General features: G+C 45.9%; 1 protein-coding gene across 10 annotated transcripts in view; it reads left to right on the forward strand.

Moving 5' to 3' along the window:
* Nucleotides 1-14,201, forward strand: part of PARD3 (par-3 family cell polarity regulator) — a 1,239,520-nt gene that overhangs the window by 990,258 nt on the left and 235,061 nt on the right. The gene's annotated exons all lie outside the window — the stretch shown is intronic.

Here is a 14,201-nt window from a genome sequence, read left to right on the forward strand (position 1 = left end):
GCTTGTACTCAGCATCTCCAGGTCCGTACAGTACTACTACTACTTGCTTTCACTCTGTCTCTCTCTGGTTAAGGAATCTCTTAAACTGGAGTCCCTTCATACCAGAGAGTACATCTGCTTTAAGTTTTAGCATTACCACCATGAATGATTTAGTTGGAAAGCATGCGAGTCCTTCACAAGTAATAAGTGCGCAATGGTTTTATTACTGGGAGTTAAATGTCTTATGGTGGCACATGACTCTTGCAGGTTAGCGAAATAGAGCAGTCCAAGGCCTACTCAGGGGAGATGGTGTGGGCTAATAATCTCAGTTCACTGGCATATAACAACACTTAATAAATTATTGTCCAGTCGGGGCTTTTTCTTGTAAAATTGAAAGTACTTTTGTCACACGCACACTACTAAACGTTATGCGTTAAATTACAAATATAAAAACATTGTGTAAATAGGAATGCCTTTGGTGACACCCTTACAGCATATTATGCCCTAGGTGGTTCCTGAACCCCATAATCATAATATCCTCTACCTATATCAGTCACGACATCCCAAAATTTGGTGCATTAGACATAAAGGCAGGCCTTCTGGCTTTATCCTGGGATCACCATATTAATATATAAAGCAGATCTACTGGCTTTGTCAGGGCGCCACATTAAAATGCATGAGGCAGGCCTAGTGACTTCGTCAAGGTATTACTACATTAAAAACAATAACCACGTTCTACTTCAGCAATATATCACCATATCACCATTAATCAACTGGAATAATAACCATGTTCAAATACAGTCATAATGAGTATTTGCATTGGAGTTTCTGTCAATAAATCTATCAGTAAAGTGTCAATGTTCAAAGCTATCACAAACTTAAGTGCCAGTTTTTCTTTACTTGCTTGAGGCCTCATAATGTAGCCACAGGACCAGCCGTAAGGTACCTCTGCACTTCAGAAGCTCCAGCCCCGGGGTGCTTGAAAATAAGGTATTCCTCTCCTAAGGCCCTGCATTCAGTGTGCCCTGAAACTTAGGGTATGCATTTTTTATCACTCCTGTGAGCACTGTTACACTCCCTGCAGCACCCCACTCCACTTAGAAAATATGTTGGTGGTGCCCCTGCCCTTCCTTAGGGCACTCCTGTAAAGGAAGAATGCAGACTAAGCCCTCACAGAGCATAATGGGGGTGCTCCCAGGGAATTGAATATTGTGTTAGTGTGGTTTGTTGCACTGCGGTCAGCTCTTTGGAGCTTCGCGCCACATGTGTTTTGATTTCTTTTTTTCTTATTGTTGATGGGTACCATAATACCACCTGGAACACTCTAAGACTGATGCATTGTGACAAGCTAAATGACAGATGCAGAATCCCCCACACCTCTTTCCTCTTGAGGAGCTGGGTCAATCTCTGATAATTGCTCCTTTTTTGTAGGGGGGGGCTTTGTTTCTTTTGCTGGGAACAGAGTAATTGGCTTGGCCCAGTACAAGGGACAAAGGCATGTGGTCTCGATTATGAGCTGAGCCAGAAAAATATGAAAATTCCTGAAGTGTCATAAGATGTAGATATAGTGTATTTGGAACTGCAAATAAATAAAAAATAGGCGAGCACATTTTACTCCAGTTTGACACCTTCTAGACTGTGTAGGCGTAAGTGGAGCGAAACTGCACCTTAGGGCACATTTTACCCATGTGTATAATACTGTGAAAGGACCACAGATTTTCCAAGAAGCACTACTGACCTATCTATGAATTCCCACTAATATTGCTAATATTGTAACTAAAAGAACAGATGATGGACGGGATGTGGAACAAATCAAACATTCACCCCCCAGTCACAGATCTGGGTTTAATCGATTGTTTATTCTGCTCACTATGCCACCCCAGTTTGGACCCTGCCATATGCAAATCAGTGTTGACCCTGCTCCCCAAGGAATCAGTCCAGCCCTAACAGCAGAACTAGGTCTTCCCTGAACGGGAAACAAACATCCTGGGAACAGTTTCGGGTATCACCCCTCGTCAGCCAGGCTAGTTTGAATCCAGTGGCACAGTGAGCATGGAGCCCACTTCTGGGCATACCCTTCCCAGGTAGAACGAGCAAAGCAAAAAGAACAGATGAGGGACGCAATGCGGAACAAATCAAACATTCACCCCACATTACAGATCTGGGTTTAATCCATCATTATTTTTCTGCTCACTATGCCTCCCCAGTTTGGACCCAGCCAAATGCAAATCAGTCTTGACCTTGCTCCCCATGGGAACAGTCCAACCCGAACTACCAAGCAGGGAGCAGGGTCAAAACTGATATGTATATGGCTGGGTCCAAACTGTAATGGCATGGCAAGTAAGAAAACTGATGGATTAAAGTCAGATCTGTGATGGAGGTGAATGTTTGGTTTATTCCCAGCTGATGAAGTACCTTTCATCATGGGCAGGACACCCAGTAGCAGGCAGTGGGTTCAAGTGAAGATATACTTCTCTTCTAGTGAATCAAGGAAACATCCCATTTTGGGAAGGGTGAAGTATCTCAACTTTACTGGCAAAGTTTTGAATCCGTCCACTCCTACTTACGTTGTTTGGCTGGGGTCAGTAAAGATTACAACCATAGAAATCCTTGATGCTAGGGCAAGCACAAGTATATACAAATTTACTATTCGAAGTGGGGAAAAGTGTCCCACGAGTTCTTACAGAACTTACCCAGAGAAGATTTATGTTTGTGTGTGACAGAAATACTTGTCAGAGACACATTTATTTAAGAGAGTTCCCTTTATCATGGACAACACATAAAAAGCTTTAATTTGGAAGCTTTTATTTGAAGCCAATTTATTCCAAAACACATTTAAAATTGTTAAATTGTTACAGCATAAATTAAAAGAAGCATGGCAATTATTAATGAACATAGACTAAATATTATGACAGCATGCTTCGTTGTATGAAGCCCTTCCTTGATAATCCTAGCTAATTATAATTAGGACTCTCAGTTTCCCTTGTTACTGCTTTTTACAGATAACTACTGACAGAAAACCAACTCTTTTCCGTTCTGTATTTATTTTTACATATGGAAAAATATGGAAAATAGATCTTTATTTGGGCGATTATCACTACTGCCAGTCACAGGATTAACGGTCAGTACCTGTGCACATTGACAGGTAGGGGAGTTAAAAGAAAGAAAATCCCAAAAAATAACAAAGATTTCCTAATGAAATTTAAATAACTCTAGATGAGCAGATTTGTATGCAGCTCTACCTTGTAACTGTATTCATGTGATTGTATTGCAATGGAAATTACTAAACTTGCTGACATTCAAACATGATTATATAGTTACTAGTTAAATAGATGCGAAAATATACCCATTAGAGCAAGAGAAAGATAAATATGAACAAATATAGACGGAAGCATCAAAAAATACATACCTTAAAAGCAGGAGCCTTAATTATATTGTCTGCCATCATGAGGGGTGCAAAGTATTTGACGCACACCTAAAAGCTGAAGGTAAACAGGTTAGACAGGATGCAAATCAAGTGTGTATTTCTGAGAACCAGTCTGTTCTCACTCTGTAGCTTTCATAGGAAAACAATACGTTCCCAAAAGTTGAAATGTTCGTCTTCAGCCACAATGGCTGAAAACATTGTTATCATACTAATTCTCAAATGACCTCTTCAATCATGGTGGAACATACGAGAAAAGCTTATGAGAATTATTACACCATTTAATGGTTTAACATTTTTGTGTATTTGTGTAAGCATTTCACATTGACCCACCTGCGACCACTGGCCCGTGGGCTGTTAGTCAGCGTGATGATTTTATCTAACATTCAGCATCAACATAACCAGCCAACAGTTCAGAAGCCCCATCCTCCTCCCTCTACCGGTCTGTATTTTATTTGACAGATAAACCACCATTTGCTTTCAGCTCTTCATGGCCATGTCTTGCTATCCACCACATAAATCAGTGCGGGCCGAGCTTCGAACTTAGCTGCATAGAAGCAGTGCGGGTCCCAGCTTTGAACATAGCTGCATAGGAGCAGTGCGGGCCGAGCTTCTAACGTAGTGCAGGGCCGCGCTTCTAACGCAGCTGCATAGAAGCAGTGCGGGCTGAGCTTCTAACGTAGTGCAGGGCCGCGCTTCTAACATAGCTGCATAGAAGCAGTGCGGGCCGAGCTTCTAACGTAGTGCAGGGCCGAGCTTCTAACGTAGCTGCATAGAAGCAGTGCGGGGCCGAGCTTCTAAAGTAATGCAGTTCTAATTTAGCTGCATAGAAGCACTGCGGGCCGAGATTCTAACATAGCTGCATAGCAGCAGTGCAGGGCCGAGCTTCGAACTTAGCTACATAGAAGCAGGGCTGAGCTTCTAACGTAGCTGCACAGAAGCACTGAGGGGCTGAGCTTCTAACGTAGCTGCATAGGAGCAGTGCAGGGCCAAGCTTCGAACGTAGCTGCATAGGAGCAGTGCGGGGGTGAGCTTCGAACGTAGCTGCATAGGAGCAGTGCAGGGCCGAGCTTCGAACGTAGCTGCATAGGAGCAGTGCGGGCTGAGCTTCGAACGTAACTGCATAGGAGCAGTGCAGGGCCGAGCTTCTAACATAGCTGCATAGAAGCAGTGCGGGGGCCGAGCTTCGAATGTAGCTGCATAGAAGCAGGGCCGAGCTTCAAACGTAGCTGCATAGAAGCAGAGCGTGCTGAGCTTCTAACGTAATGCAGGGCTGAGCTTCTAACGTAGCTGCATAGAAGCACTGCGGGCCGAGCTTCTAACATAGCTGCATAGAAGCAGTGCGGGCCGACCTTCTAACGTAATGCAGGGCCGAGCTTCTAACGTAGCTGCACAGAAGCAGTGCAGGCCGATCTTCTAACGTAATTCAGGGCTGAGCTTCTAACGTAGCTGCATAGAAGCACTGAGGGGCTGAGCTTCTAACGTAGCTGCATAGGAGCAGTGCGGGGCCGAGCTTCGAACGTAGCTGCATAGGAGCAGTATGGGGCCGAGCTTCGAACGTAGCTGCATAGGAGCAGTGCGGGGCCGAGCTTCGAACGTAGCTGCATAGGAGCATTGCGGGGCCGAGCTTCGAACATAGCTGCATAGGAGCAGTGCAGGGGTGAGCTTCGAACGTAGCTGCATAGGAGCATTGCGGGGCCGAGCTTCGAACGTAGCTGCATAGGAGCAGTGCAGGGCCGAGCTTGGAACGTAGCTGCATAGGAGCATTGCGGGGCCGAGCTTCGAACATAGCTGCATAGGAGCATTGCGGGGCCGAGCTTCGAACGTAGCTGCATAGGAGCATTGCGGGGCCGAGCTTCGAACGTAGCTGCATAGGAGCAGTGCGGGGCCGAGCTTCGAACGTAGCTGCATAGGAGCATTGCGGGGCCGAGCTTCGAACGTAGCTGCATAGGAGCAGTGCGGGCCGAGCTTCGAACGTAGCTGCATAGGAGCAGTGCGGGGTGAGCTTCGAACGTAGCTGCATAGGAGCAGTGCGGGCCGAGCTTTGAATGTAGCTGCACAGGAGTAGTGCGGGGCTGTGTGATGCGAAGAATTATGAGATATTGGGGCAGGTGAGTTCTCGGTATTCCGAGGATAGGAATTCAAAGGATTAACCGATGTTTAATCAAAATGGGTCTCTTTTCTTTCCTCTTTAACTGTTTCAGAGTCTCCCCAAGTCCATATATTATGACAATACCCAAAATACATGTGTTTGAATATGTAAAGCTACGGGCCCACAATCAAAACTCATAATACATTCATATATTGTGCTATGATTAAAAAAAATCATATAAACAGACAAAAATGCACCAGTTGTACTCGTGAAACCACATATGAGGCCCATAGACCCTACAGGAATGATGGACGAGGTGCACCATATAATGGACACTAATATAATCGCCAATAAACACAAAACACTTATGAGTTATAGTGACGATTTAACTTCTGATCCTTCCATCAGTAGCTCAAAAGCCATTTCGCCTCCTTGCTGGAGTGCATACGTCTGCATTTGGGGTGTGTGATTAACTGGTTCACGCTAGAGGATTGTATTAACTTTCACAGAAGTTTTTTAGCCTTTACTTAGTGGGTTTGATGACGTTGCCTTCACAAGGACTCCCACTGTACAGATTGTGAAACGTGCAAACTGGGTTAGTCACACAAAGTTATCTTTTGGTGTACAACAGTGGTGCTTAATGCTGCATCGCAGGGCCCAGATCCATGCCAGGCTTTCAGGATAACTATAGACTGTTAATGAATGGCGCTTAGATTTATTGTATGTAAAATTACCAGGTGGTAGCTATAAAGCCTGGGTTGTTCAGTATATCATTCAGGTCCCTCCTGCTCGGCATCCAGGCTTTATTAGCGAAATTGTACTATGATTGGCGCTTAAAATAGGATGAGTGCCCCACAGCTTCCCCAACAGTAAAGTTTAACAAAAACCATGACTCAACAAACTAAGTATTGACAACGTCAAAGGGTGACAGCCAGAACCTGACCTATTGGCTTTGCCAATGCTTGTTTGTGTTATTGCAGTGTTCTGCTTCGAAGTGGAGTACACTATCATTTAAGAGGACTTTTAATGAACTGTTCTTAAAGTTGCTGCCAGATATCTCCATCCAGTGCCGCCTCTTCTGTGTCTTTGTGCTAGAGTAAAAGCCCTACTTCTCCCCAGATAGCACTGTAATTAGGTATAAAATAAAGGAAAGAAGCGTGCTTTTCCCTGTTTGCTATCAATTATGGATTTATTCCTTGGTCCAGCTTGACACCAAGCTACATTAAAAACAGGTTTACACTTAGCTAAGCCTCGGGGAGTGAGACGTTTATTCAACTTATGTACTCCCGGCTTCACTTTGTTGCTGCTTCCATGTCATTTTTCGATTCCTGTGTTTTACTGCGTCCTACATATGACTGTACACCTTTAGTGCATCCGTCGTGACAAATGTTTAGTAATATATGTACGAATTTAAATAGCAAGGGTTTATGGAGTATTTTGAGTCATTTTCTAATAAATGAGGTTTTTATTTTAAAATAAATCTGTTTATTAATATCACTTCACTAATGCAGACATTGTACTCCGGTTCTGACCTTTTTTGTAGTTCTTGATGCTTATTATAGCACCATGCCTCAGCGCCTGCCTGTGAAACCCACCAATGCATGCACAACAGTGGTGTATTCTGAAAGGGAAGCGGCGGGAAGGGTGAATAGAGAAAATATTAAATAGGAAAGCCATATCAGTTCCTAACTAATAACCCAACAAAACTCCTCCCTCCAAAATACAAAATGTGATATCTACCCCAGTAGGAGTTACCTCCAGAACAGCGCTTCCAAATGTCTTTACAGTGGCTTAGGGTGTCACAGCCTTAGAGCACCACCTGCTGAAAATCTTAGCATTGTTTCCGGTTCCCTCTCACGATTATCCCATACTCTTCGCTAGGCAAGTTGGACTAATCTAATCTATTCAGGTAATGGTCAAAGTCATATTTTGACGATCAAACCGTATGATCCTTTAAACCTGTTTTGAAGAATTAAAGATTGTTTATATGTTTAGCTACTCCAATGGTTCGAAAATGTGAGTCACTGTTCAAGCCCCCTCGAATTTAATTGGCTTCTCTTCTGTGTATATACATAACTGTTGGTGAATTATGACTTCTATATATGAATAATTGTTCTGTCCATCATGATAATACATATACATAAATACTTCAGAACTGCTGTTAGGTTAATTGAACAGTGTGGCAAATGCCTGTGCTTAATTTTAAATGCTGGTTGCCGGTGGGGTCTACTGGCACTCGTTTTTGGGGACTGGCACTTATTTTGCTGTACAAGACATTGGCGGAGAGCCAGAGAAGGAAAAACATTCAAAGGGGAAAGAGGAGGAAGAGAAAGACGGCAGATCTGTGTATAGCAAGCTGGTTATCTATGTAGTGAATCAGTGTAAGGCGACACTATGCAAATAGTCCAGTCAATCCTTATTGGTTGACAGGGTTAAAATAATAACCCTAAATACTCTCTCTTTGTGACAGTGTGGGCGAGCAGTTTAGGCTTATCAGAGGATAGTGTTATGCATTTATTGCACACACAGAGCCAGTAAGCGAAACACACATTCAATAAAGAAATCCATCACCAATTTATAAAAAGAACACATTTTTATGTAAATTTAGATACCAAGATCATCATAATTGGGTAAGTACTTTTCGAGTTATCAATTTTTAAGTCGCAATAAAATACACATACCATGGCTTCAAGCGGTAATGTTATCCTATGGGGAATAAACCTTTACTGCATAGGGTCACTTAGTAATAACTTAAAAGACTGTTCTTCTGGACGTGAGGTGAGTTTGGGGCAAGGTCCAAGGCAGCACCAGCAGTTCACCCCGGGGGGTGGGGGGGCCCTAGGGCGTCCCGGTGCAGAGGTGCATTTCGAGCTCGAGTCCCCCTTTCACTTTAATGGGAGATGGTCCTTTGACAAAGAGGCTGCAAGCAGAGGCTGGGGGATCAGTCAAGGTGAACCCAAAGTTGGGGTGTTGGCGGGGGAGGCGCTCGGGTTTTGAGAATCTTGAGCACACAGGGACACCGTTGTCCATTTGAACGCAGGCTGGGGGGGGCTCATTTGCAGTGGAGCTCTGAGACGTTGGGTTGTGCTGCTGAAGACTCTCACCCTCGTTGGTCCCTGCAGAAAGAGGCTGCAGGCAGCCACTGGGGGACAAATTTGGCCAAACCCAAGGGTGGGCTCAGCTTCTGAGGGTTTCAGGACTCTGTTGGCACCAGCGCCTCCCTCAGACTCGGGCTGTGGAGCTGGGGTGCAGTGCTACTTTGAGGCATTGGGTCGCAGTGGTCAGAGAATCACTATGTGTCTTGGGACCTGGTGAAAAGGGGAAACAGGGTAGTGGGGCCACTCTTGTGACTGGCCCTGTGGATTCTGACATCTCTCGATGGTATGTCTACTTTTGAGATTTTGGACTCTGGATTGGACCACCAACAAGCCTTGGTTGCTGCAAGGGGTTCAGTACCCTGGGTACTTGTTTAGGGAGACTCCAGGACTGGTCAGCATCTCAGAACACTGGTAAAGTGGCTGATGCTGAGCTCCAAAAATCTTCTCCTGGTTCGTTGTTCCCTCGGTGGGCCGGATGGCCAGCGGGACATAGTATCGAACTTTGCAAGTGTTGCCTACCGATGCAGGGAAGCAGCTCCTCTGCTCCAAGGATGATCTTTCACAGTTGTTGAGGTGCTGGGTAGTCCTCCAAGGTTCATCGGGGGGGGACTTACAGGGAGTGTAAGGTTTTAGCCAATGGGGCTACTTACCTCTGGGGTCACTACACCCTCTAGATGGCTGCTCCTTCTGGGGAGTGGCCAACACCCTTTCTCAGAGTTCCTAATTCCACCAAACACAAGATGGTGGTGGAATTCTCTTTTTTGTGTTCACTTCAGGCTGCCCACCTTAGTGGTGTGCTCAGCTTGTAAGTGTGACACGCTTCCTGACTTGTTCATTTTCCCATCTGTCCTAGTGCCAGATGGGCATCCGGGCAGAGGATTACCTCTCCTAGGTTGGGGTAAAGCCAGGGTTGCATATCAAAGTCAGCGGACCTTGAAGTCCCTGGCCTTGGTATGCAGATTTACTAGTCATCCTGCTGGAGGAGATGACAGCACCTCCTGCCAGCGCAGGCATTGTTTCTGACTTCTGAGAGCATAGGCCCTCACCTCCAGGGGGTCAGAAACTCTCTTTGGGGCAGGTGGTCAAGACCAGTCAGCTAGCATGCTAGAGGGCTGATAAGTTTTCAAGGGGCACCTCTAAGGTGCCCTCTGGGTGCTCATGATGATAAATCCAATACTGGCATCAGTGTGACCGCTGTCCACTACATGTTTTAAGATGGCTGCCCGGTCACATGCAGCATCTGGTAATAGGACCAGCCATGGGGCTTCAAGGCCTGCTAAAGGGATGATTTACATAAATTAGATGCAGTGGTTTTAGCATGGCACACAGTGTGTGTGCCATGCTGTTTTCGATAATGGTTTGCACCATCACACACAGTCTGCAATGGCGGTGTGCAATTTGTGGGTGGGTCCCTTAGGGTGGCATAAGATATGCTGCAGCCCTTAGGGGACCCTCTTTAGCACCCATGCCCTAGGTATCAGGGGTGCCATTTACTAGGTACTTACAGGGATGCTAAAGTCCTGTGCCAGTTGTAAAACAATCAGTCATACCTTGTTTTAAGGGAAAGAGCCCTGGCACTGAGTCTTTGTTACCAGGCCTCAATGCACTGTCAGAGTCGAAAACCAGCATCTAGTAGTTCTAAAGGGAGCAGAAAGGGGGACATCTGCAAAGAAGTACAGTTTCCTACAAATTCTCATAAAGGGAAAAAGCAGGAGGGAGATTAAGGGGCAGTGAGTGTCTAATAGTGGATTATGAAGGCATGAGGTGGATTGAAGACTACTCAGCATTGGTGTTTGGGCACCAACTTTTAATAGGACTGGCTTCCAGATTCTAAGCAGAGCCTTGGGCTCCACCACATGCTCTTTCACAAATTAAGCACTGGTGAATTGTGCATTGTGATACTTGTTAAAATATTCACTCAAGGCCTGCCAGAGGAGCATTGTTGATTTCACAGAAGCGCAGTTACGAAGTTGCCCTTTGTCGTATGGCCCCTTTCTGTCAGTCCTGACATTTTTGCCAACAGCATTATGCATTCTTTGCTTGTAGTTTCATGTTTCTGAAAACAATCTTATATTACTACCTCCGTGTATATATCTATATATGTATATATATATTTATTTTTTATGCACTGTATTCGAAGCATGTTCAGTTCTAGCCCCAAGAGGCAACCCGACACAGTAATTAGTAACATTATTTTTATACTTGTGTCTGAAGGAATTCAGTTGGTTTGGGGCAAGAATTGAATCAGTTGCTGGATTTTGAGCTGGTGAACTTTGGAGAGGAAGTGGGTAGTCTGATACGTGGTAACCAACACCCAGAGGCTGGGTGCATATCGACAAGGCATGTCTTCATGTTCTTTTGTTTCTAATTTTTACATTTTTAGTTTTGAAAATGAATGACTGTGCTTGGGACGCGACTCAATATTTTCAGTTATTCTGCATGATCACCTAATTTGTTTTTGATAGTTGTCTTATAGATCATGCAGTTGGCCTTGATTGAATGCATACTTGAATGGGGATCTAATGTAGTTCTCTTAAAGTGGCTGCAATGTGCTTGCTTTTCTTCTATCATTTAATTAAGTAGGCTGCTGTAAGAAACACAGCATTGAGTGCCACTCACGAGTCGAGGGTGTCTAGCCATCATGGACATCCTTTATCCGTTAGTTAAAGGGCATGATAAACCACCAGGACAGTGTTTTTTTCTGTGATATGGGTGGAATGATTCCTTATTGGCAGGGTTGCTTTAACTCTTTTCAGTAGTTGTTCCCACGGATGTGAGATTCTGTGATTGCAATAGTGTGATAGCTTGACTTGATGCAGTCGAGGCTTTTTTTAAGTGAGTTGTAATTGGTACTTTTTTAAATGTGGAGCAGAATGTGCCAGTGAGGAGCGAAGTGCTGATAACGCACTGGAAAGTTTCGAATTCTTTGGGGGTGTGCTTTGATAAATGTGGACGAGAGGGATGTCATCTTAATACTTGGTAACATTGAGGGAGTTGATGGTGGGTGCCGGCAGGGTCTTTTTGATGTTGAAATGAGAACTATTTGTGCATATTTTTCTGTGAAAAGACAGGATTGGCAAGTTAATTGTTATTTAGCTTAATGTTATTTTACAGGTGATTTCATCAATTACATGTTTATTAATAACCATTGATGTTTATATTGAAGAAGGTCATGCCACCCCACTCAATCCAATCCACCCCACTCAATCCCATCCACCCACACAACCAAATCCACCTCACTCCAATCCACTCCACCCCAGTCTGATCTACCCCAATATGATCTACCCAAATCCAACCCACCCCAGTCAGACTCACTCCAGTCCACTCCAACCAACCACTCCAATCCAGTTCCCCCACGCTAAATCCAATCAACTCCACTATAATCCCCATTCCAATCCACCCCCTCCAACCCCCTCCAGTCTAATCCACCCCCTCCATTCCAACCCAAGCCACCCCATCTCAGTTCAGTCCACTGCACTCCAATCCATCCAGCCGTCCCCACTCCAATCCACCCCACTACACTCCAATCCACCACACTCCAGTTCACCCAACTCCAATCCAGTCCAACACACCCCACTCCAGTCTGACACACCACACTCCAAACTGACACACTCCAAACCACCCCACTCCAATCCACCCCTCTGCAGCCCTCCAAACCCCATTTCAATCCACCCCACTTCATTCCAGCCCATCCCAGTCTACCCCACTCACTCCAATCCACAACATTCTATTCCAGTCTGATCCAACCCACCTCATCCCAGTTCAGTCCACCCCACTCTAGTCCAATCCATCCAGCCTACCCCACTCCAGTCAACACCACCCCACTCCAATTCACCAACCCTGCTAAACACAATCCATTCCACTTCAATCCACATGACCTCATTTAAATCCACTCTACCCCGATCCAATCCACCCCACTCAAACCAATCTACCATGACCCACTCCACTCCATTTCACCCACCCCTCTCCAGTCTAATCCAACCTGCTTCAATACAGTCTACCCCACCCCACTCCAATCCACCCACCTCAATCCAGTCCACCAGAATCCACTCCTCCCCACCACAGTCCAGTCTAATCCACCCACCCCTGTCCAATCCAATCCACCCAGTCCAATCCACCCCACTCAGTCCAGTCCAACTCACTTAACCAACTCCACCTCATTCCATTCCAATCCACCCCAGTCCAATCAGTCACACCCTATTCCACTCCATCCCACCTCCCGCCAATCCACCCCACACTGATCCATCCCACTGCAGCCCACCACCCCACACCAGCCACCCCACCCAATTTCAATCCAAACTGCACCCCAAACCACCGCCCCTCACTCCAGTCCACACCACACTCTACCCCAGTCCAACTCACTCCACTCCAGTCCATCCACCCCACCCCACTCTAATCCAATCCACCCTAGTAAGGTCCACCCTATACCATCACACTCCACTCCAATTGATCTCACTCCAATCCACCCCACTCCAATCCCATGAATAAAATCCACCCCACTCCATTAAACTCCAGTCCAATCTAATCCACCTCACTCCACCCCGGTCCAATCCACCCCACCCCCTGTGACTCCAATCCAAACCACCCACGCCAATCCATTCTTATCCACCCCAATCCACATCACCTCACCCTCCTTCGATCCACCTCACTCCAGTCCACTCCACCCCAACCCGATCCACCCCAATCTGACCCACCTCACTCCATTCCACCCACTCCACCCCAGTCCACTCTGCCGATCCAATCTGCCTCATCTCAATACAACCCACCACACCTCAATTCCTCCCACTCCAGTCCACCCCTCCAGCCCACCACCACCCTAATCCACGCCTACTTCAATTCAACCCTCTTGACTCCAGTCCACCCTGCCCCATCCCAGCTCAGTCCGCTGCATTCCAATCCAGTTCAGTCCATCCAGCCTACGCCATTCCACCTCACCCCAGTCCAATCCACTCCAATCAATGCCATTCCACTCCACTCCAATGCACCTAACCCCACCCCATTCCAATCCACCCCACTCCACTCCAGACTAACACACCCCACTCCAATCCACCCCACCCCGTCCATCCCACCCCTCTCCAATCCATCCCACTGCAGCCCACCACACCTCACTTCAATCCAGCCCACCCCACCCCATTTCAGTCCACCCTACCCCACTCCAATCCACACCAGCTCGCCCCCACACCACCCCACTCACTCCAATCTACCACACTCTATCCCATTCCACCACACTCTATCCAAATCCAATCACGCTCACCTCTATTGCCATACACTCCTCACGACAAAAAGCAAACCTATTGGCTTTTTCAGTGCTTACTTTACAGTGCAGGTACTGCCAAATGATTGCTTTAGATCACGGAAGTAATTAACTATCTTTGCATGGAAAAGGCTGCTGGCTAAAAAAGGAAAACTAACTAAAGCCATCAGACATGAGGATAGGGCATAAGTTGGCGTTCACACTTTTTCAGTTGATGGTGGTTCTGGGTAGGTGCTTCAGTTCCAGAATCTTCACATTTTAATGAGTTTCCTTTTTACTCTATAGCACAAGCATTGTGTAAATGGGGTTATCAAGGTGCTTAAAGTCATTGTTTCAACCAAATCATAGATTGAC

The sequence above is a fragment of the Pleurodeles waltl genome, chromosome 10 (assembly GCF_031143425.1).
Source record: "Pleurodeles waltl isolate 20211129_DDA chromosome 10, aPleWal1.hap1.20221129, whole genome shotgun sequence".
In the NCBI taxonomy this organism is placed as follows: domain Eukaryota; kingdom Metazoa; phylum Chordata; class Amphibia; order Caudata; family Salamandridae; genus Pleurodeles; species Pleurodeles waltl.